The following is a 7,483-nucleotide window of genomic DNA, read 5'->3' as shown; positions in this document are numbered from 1 at the left end:
ACGTCTTTTGCTCGTTCATGGTTTGGGGCTCTCATGGTTTTGCTTTAAAACCTCATTCTGAAGACCAGATCTCTAGGTGTTTACTTCAGATTAGTGTCATACAAATGACTTAAGCTCATAACAAATGTGCATTATGAATGTTATCTAGACACTCTGAAGGACTTTGAGATATGGGACAGTGACATTTTTGCTGTTACATACCCCAAATCGGGTAAATCCACCCACTCTCCTAATCCATATATAATCCCAAAACATGTTCTTATTGTTTGGATAGAGTATTTTACAAGTGTTAAAATGAGTATTCTATCAATTATTTTGTATGAGAAAAAAAACATTGCATAACATTCAACAGGGACAAGATGGCTGCAGTACATTATAGCATTGTTGTTTCGTCCTAATGTATTCGAGGGTAAAAACAAACACCATGGAAATTGTACCATGGATTGAGGTGGAGATGAAAACAGTGGACTGTGGCTCAATGCCCTCACCCCGATTATTTGCCTCTCACCTTCTCCCCAATCTACTGCCTCCAGGTTTAAGAAAGAGAGGGAAGGTAAGATAAAGATGATTGTGGGGGTCTGAGGTGTGGTCATTGCTTACAAAAATATGTTAAAGACAAAGTAGCAATGAAGCTGTCACATTGTTTGTGAAATCCCTCCTGCAGCAAAGCACCCCCACACCATGATGCTGCCACCCCCGTGCTTCATGGTTGGGATGTATTTCTTCAGCTTGCAAGCCTCCCCCTTTTTTCCTCCAAACATAACGATGGTCATTATGGCTAAACAGTTCTATTTTTGTTTCATCAGACCATAGGACATTTATCCAAAAAGTACAATCTTTGTTCCCATGTGCAGTTGCACACCGTAGTCTGGCTTTTTTTATGGTGGTTTTGGAGCAGTGTCTTCTTCCTTGCTGAGCGGCCTTTCAGGTTATGTCGATATAGGACTCGCTTTACAGTGGATATAGATACTTATACTTCGATTTTGTTTCCTACAGCATCTTCACAAGGTCATTTGCTGTTGTTCTGGGATTCTGCCTCTTAAAGGAGTATCTCAACTGCTTCAGCCCAGGAGATGCAGAAGATGCTGTCCACAGTTGAAGAGGACTGAGAAGGGTGTCTCCACTCCCCCACATTTTCGCTGCCATCAGATCTGGGTTCAAATACAATTTAGAAATCTTGTTAAATACCTTTAGTGTTCGCTTTAGCTTGCCTGGAGTGCCAGGCGGGTAGTGTTTGCTTTAGCTTGCCTGGAGTGCCAGGCGGGTAGTGTTTGCTTTAGCTTGCCTGGAGTGCCAGGTGGGTAGTGTTTGCTTTCGCTTGCCTGAAGTGCCAGGTGGGTAGTGTTTGCTTTAGCTTGCCTGGAGTGCCAGGTGGGTAGTGTTTGCTTTAGCTTGCCTGGAGTGCCAGGTGGGTAGTGTTTGCTTTAGCTTGCCTGGAGTGCCAGGTGGGTAGTGTTTGCACTTTGGGGACTTTTCCACTGATTCCATTGCAACAGGCAAGCGCTATAAAGCACAGCTAAATTATTTTTAATTATTTCAAATAGTATTTGAACCCAGGTACTCTCTGTCTGGTCAGGCTTGCTTCATACCATGCCAGCCTTACCAATTTGATTGTCAAGCAGGAGTTCAAGCACACTGTCTTAGCAGCAAATTAGGTATGGAATGTGGTTGTTGTAGTGGCCAGAATTTGTTCTACAGTTCCATTTCTGTTGCCATCTGTTAGATAGATGGTGTGTGTGGGTGAAGAGCGATATGATTTGAGACATACACTTATCAACAGTCAACGTTTAATTTATTGTGAACAGAACTTTAGAATGTTGAATAGAGGACATCCTTGAGATTATTTGTCTCCGAAGTGCACTTCGGTCTGCACTTCGGTCTGCAGGTAGTATAACTTTTCATTACATTTCATTACATTTCATTATAGTACAACGGTTTGATTTGTCTAATCTTAGCAATTTCTTCTTAGCTAGCTACATAGCCGTCTTTGTATCAAAGATAATTGCGTAATTATCGTATTTCGTCGTCCTAACGTAGTCTACACTGCTATCTGCCCAGCAGCTAGCCAGCTAGCTAACGCCCACCGTCTACATAGCTAGCTACATAGCCGTCTCTGTATCAAAGATAATTGTGTAGATAATTGTGTAGTCTAGAGCGATTTTCTAGGTTACCTAGCCAGCTATTGTCGTTCTTTTAACGCAACGTAACGTAATCAACACTGCTAGCTAGCCAGCTAGCCCCTGAATCAACAACGCAGCCACTGCCAGCTAGCCTACAAAGTCAACAACGCAGCCACTGCCAGCTAGCCTACTTCAGCAGTACTGTATCATTTTTAATCATTTTAGTCAATAAGAATAGCAGCACTGTAGAAACTATTACCCTCAACTGAACGACTTGATTAGTGTAGTGTTAGCTAGCTACATAGTTGTCTTTGCTGTCTTCGTATCCAAGATAATTGTGTAGTTTAGAGTGTGTAGTTTTAGAGTGATTATCTTAATTTACCGAGGTTAGCTAGCCAGCTATTTGTCGTCCTTAACGTAGGAGACACTGCTAGCTAGCCAACAGCTAGCCAACGTCTACCGAATAGAACTCAACAACCCGGTCGCATTCCGCCTCGCTCCACAGGTAGTATCACATTTTCATTTAATTTCATTACAGTACAACGGTTTGATTTGTTTGATCGTAGCTAGCTACATAGCTAGCTACATAGCCATCTCTGTATCAAAGATAATTGTGTAGTCTAGAGCGATTTTCTAGGTTACCTAGCCAGCTATTGTCATTCTTTTAACGCAACGTAACGTAATCAACACTGCTAGCTAGCCAGCTAGCCCCCGAATCAACAACGCAGCCACTGCCAGCTAGCCTACAAAGTCAACAACGCAGCCACTGCCAGCTAGCCTACTTCAGCAGTACTGTATCATTTTTAATCATTTTAGTCAATAAGATTCTTGCTACGTAAGCTCAACTTTCTGAACATTCGAGACGTGTAGTCCACTTGTCATTCCAATCTCCTTTGCATTAGCGTAGCCTCTTCTGTAGCCTGTCAACTATGTGTCTGTCTATCCCTGTTCTCTCCTCTCTGCACAGACCATACAAACGCTCCACACCGCGTGGCCGAGGCCACCCTAATCTGGTGGTCCCAGCGCGCACGACCCACGTGGAGTTCCAGGTCTCCGGTAGCCTCTGGAACTGCCGATCTGCGGCCAACAAGGCAGAGTTCATCTCAGCCTATGCCTCCCTCCAGTCCCTCGACTTCTTGGCACTGACGGAAACATGGATCACCACAGATAACACTGCTACTCCTACTGCTCTCTCTTCGTCCGCCCACGTGTTCTCGCACACCCCGAGAGCTTCTGGTCAGCGGGGTGGTGGCACCGGGATCCTCATCTCTCCCAAGTGGTCATTCTCTCTTTCTCCCCTTACCCATCTGTCTATCGCCTCCTTTGAATTCCATGCTGTCACAGTTACCAGCCCTTTCAAGCTTAACATCCTTATCATTTATCGCCCTCCAGGTTCCCTCGGAGAGTTCATCAATGAGCTTGATGCCTTGATAAGCTCCTTTCCTGAGGACGGCTCACCTCTCACAGTTCTGGGCGACTTTAACCTCCCCACGTCTACCTTTGACTCATTCCTCTCTGCCTCCTTCTTTCCACTCCTCTCCTCTTTTGACCTCTCCCTCTCACCTTCCCCCCATACTCACAAGGCAGGCAATACGCTCGACCTCATCTTTACTAGATGCTGTTCTTCCACTAACCTCATTGCAACTCCCCTCCAAGTCTCCGACCACTACCTTGTATCCTTTTCCCTCTCGCTCTCATCCAACACTTCCCACACTGCCCCTACTCGGATGGTATCGCGCCGTCCCAACCTTCGCTCTCTCTCCCCCGCTACTCTCTCCTCTTCCATCCTATCATCTCTTCCCTCTGCTCAAACCTTCTCCAACCTATCTCCTGATTCTGCCTCCTCAACCCTCCTCTCCTCCCTTTCTGCATCCTTTGACTCTCTATGTCCCCTATCCTCCAGGCCGGCTCGGTCCTCCCCTCCCGCTTTGTTGGCTCGACGACTCATTGCGAGCTCACAGAACAGGGCTCCGGGCAGCCGAGCGGAAATGGAGGAAAACTCGCCTCCCTGCGGACCTGGCATCCTTTCACTCCCTCCTCTCTACATTTTCCTCTTCTGTCGCTGCTGCTAAAGCCACTTTCTACCACTCTAAATTCCAAGCATCTGCCTCTAACCCTAGGAAGCTCTTTGCCACCTTCTCCTCCCTCCTGAATCCTCCTCCCCCTCCCCCCCTCCTCCCTCTCTGCAGATGACTTCGTCAACCATTTTGAAAAGAAGGTCGACGACATCCGATCCTCATTTGCTAAGTCAAACGACACCGCTGGTTCTGCTCACACTGCCCTACCCTGTGCTCTGACCTCTTTCTCCCCTCTCTCTCCAGATGAAATCTCGCGTCTTGTGACGGCCGGCCGCCCAACAACCTGCCCGCTTGACCCTATCCCCTCCTCTCTTCTCCAGACCATTTCCGGAGACCTTCTCCCTTACCTCACCTCGCTCATCAACTCATCCCTGACCGCTGGCTACGTCCCTTCCGTCTTCAAGAGAGCGAGAGTTGCACCCCTTCTGAAAAAACCTACACTCGATCCCTCCGATGTCAACAACTACAGACCAGTATCCCTTCTTTCTTTTCTCTCCAAAACCCTTGAACGTGCCGTCCTTGGCCAGCTCTCCCGCTATTTGATCCTGGACAACACCCTGTCGTTCTCAACTAACATCAAAGCGGTGGCCCGTTCCTGTAGGTTCATGCTCTACAACATCCGCAGAGTACGACCCTGCCTCACACAGGAAGCGGCGCAGGTCCTAATCCAGGCACTTGTCATCTCCCGTCTGGATTACTGCAACTCGCTGTTGGCTGGGCTCCCTGCCTGTGCCATTAAACCCCTACAACTCATCCAGAACGCCGCAGCCCGTCTGGTGTTCAACCTTCCCAAGTTCTCTCACGTCACCCCGCTCCTCCGCTCTCTCCACTGGCTTCCAGTTGAAGTTCGCATCCGCTACAAGACCATGGTGCTTGCCTACGGAGCTGTGAGGGGAACGGCACCTCAGTACCTCCAGGCTCTGATCAGGCCCTACACCCAAACAAGGGCACTGCGTTCATCCACCTCTGGCCTGCTCGCCTCCCTACCACTGAGGAATTACAGTTCCCGCTCAGCCCAGTCAAAACTGTTCGCTGCTCTGGCCCCCCAATGGTGGAACAAACTCCCTCACGACGCCAGGACAGCGGAGTCAATCACCACCTTCCGGAGACACCTGAAACCCCACCTCTTTAAGGAATACCTAGGATAGGATAAAGTAATCCTTCTCACCCCCCTCCCCCTTAAAAGATTTAGATGCACTATTGTAAAGTGGCTGCTCCACTGGATGTCATAAGGTGAATGCACCAATTTGTAAGTCGCTCTGGATAAGAGCGTCTGCTAAATGACTTAAATGTAAATGTTAAATGTCTTAAATGATTTGCACTTTTCGCACCAAAATACGTTCATCTCTAGGAAACAGAATGCTTCTCCTTCCTGAGCGGTATGAAGGCTGCGTGATCCCATAGTGTTTATACTTGCATACTATTGTTTGTACAGATGAATGTGGTACCTTCAGGCGTTTGGAAATTGCTCCCAAGGATGAACCAGACTTGTGGAGGTCTACAATTTGTTTTCTGAGGGCTTGGCTGATTTCTTTTGATTTTCCCATGGTGTCAAGCAAAGAGGCAATGAGTTTGAAGATAGGCCTTGAAATACATCCACAGGTACACCTCCAATTGGCTCAAATGATGTCAATCAGAAGCTTCTAAAGCTATGACATAATTTTCTGGAATTTTCCAAGCTGTTTGAAGGCACAGTCAACTTAGTGTATGTAGATTTCTGACCCACTGGAATTGTGATTCAGTGAATTACAAGTGAAATTATCTGTCTGTCAACAATTGTTGGAAAAATGACTTGTGTCATGCACGAAGTAAATGTCCTAACCGACTTGACGAAACTATAGTTTGTAAACACGAAATTTGTGGAGTGGTTGAAAAAGGAGTTTTAATGACTCCAACCTAAGTGTATGTAAACTTCTGACTTCAACTGTATATCCAAGGGCATGTGAGGCTGTATGAGTTTTGTTGTATTATTTACTGTATGTGTATATTCATGATACATGTAACAACCAAGAAACTTCTGTGTGCAATATTTAAGTTTTGCAGATGGTGTTATTTGGGATGGTTGTGGTGACTGATCTTTAGACAGGGAAAAACTTAACCAAGGGTCTTTACAATTGGAAATACCTAACCTTTTCTGTCCTCGCCTTCCCTGTAGGAATGGTGAGAAGGCATGATTGAAATAATGTGAAATATTGTTACTTGATATACAGTACCACCAACGTGGAATCTCCCTTATCATAGGGAGATAGTATACAGTATCTCATTCTACTAGATTTATTGCCATTTTTCTTTTCATTCTTTCTGTCAAAATGTTCATTTTGTGGTGCTGCTTTTCTGGATTATTTTTTCCTATGACAGGTTTTTTTTCTAGCACACCGTTGTTATGCCTAGTTTACTTGGGGAGATATTGCTTCAACGTCATGTACCAAAAAATGGCTTAGCTGCCTTAATGACCCTACACACTGCAGTAAACTACGCAAACACAGCGACAGAGCGTAGATTTCACACTTAGTTCTACATACATTTGTGTGGCTCAAATTATACGAGGTCGCTCTGTTTGCGCGAAGTATGTAGCGGCCTTTAGGAGTCTTGGGCTTGGCATACTTGGTCTGGTAAGTAATGTAATTTATTAATCAGATACAAATGTATGTATGTGTTGTTGATTTTAGCCTGGCTTGAAAAAAGAGGAGGCTGAGTTTTGGAACGGCGGCGTGTTTCAAACTTGTGGATTAGCCAACTGTGATCTGCAGGTGTCTTTTTTCACAAATTCAAGGCTGAAGGTGGCTGTGCAATGACTGGGCCGTGAATGGGGTGAAAGCGAGCAGTTTGAGGACAGTGAGGAGAACCTCGTTAAATATGTCAGGACATAGCAATACGGATGGTCCGGGAGTGGTCGTGGGAACCACAGTACTGTTAACAGTGGCAACACATCATTCAGGGTGAGCCCCACCTGTTTAGCTAAAAAAAAAAAAGTGCCTGTTTTGCATTTTATTTTGGAATTAATATGTGTCACATATCAGTTTGCAAAAAATACGATTGAGTTAATAAAGCCACATACGAACATGTCTCTTTTTTGCTTTCTTAAGGCAGCTCCAAAATGCAGGTGTTTCAGCCTAGCTCAGTGCTTTCTGAGGTGGAGGGGCAGCCAGCGGAAAATAAAGCGCGTAGAGGTTGGTCATCTCTAGTTGTGCTGTGATTGGCTCAGTGTTCTGTCATTCATGGGGACACCACGTCATCGCAAAATCTACAGGAAGAGCGAGAAAGTTCAAGCCCCCTTGTGTGGTA

This window comes from Oncorhynchus nerka, linkage group LG28 (assembly GCF_034236695.1).
Source record: "Oncorhynchus nerka isolate Pitt River linkage group LG28, Oner_Uvic_2.0, whole genome shotgun sequence".
In the NCBI taxonomy this organism is placed as follows: domain Eukaryota; kingdom Metazoa; phylum Chordata; class Actinopteri; order Salmoniformes; family Salmonidae; genus Oncorhynchus; species Oncorhynchus nerka.
The sequence above is the reverse complement of the archived record's forward strand: the minus strand, read 5'-3'. Positions refer to the sequence as shown.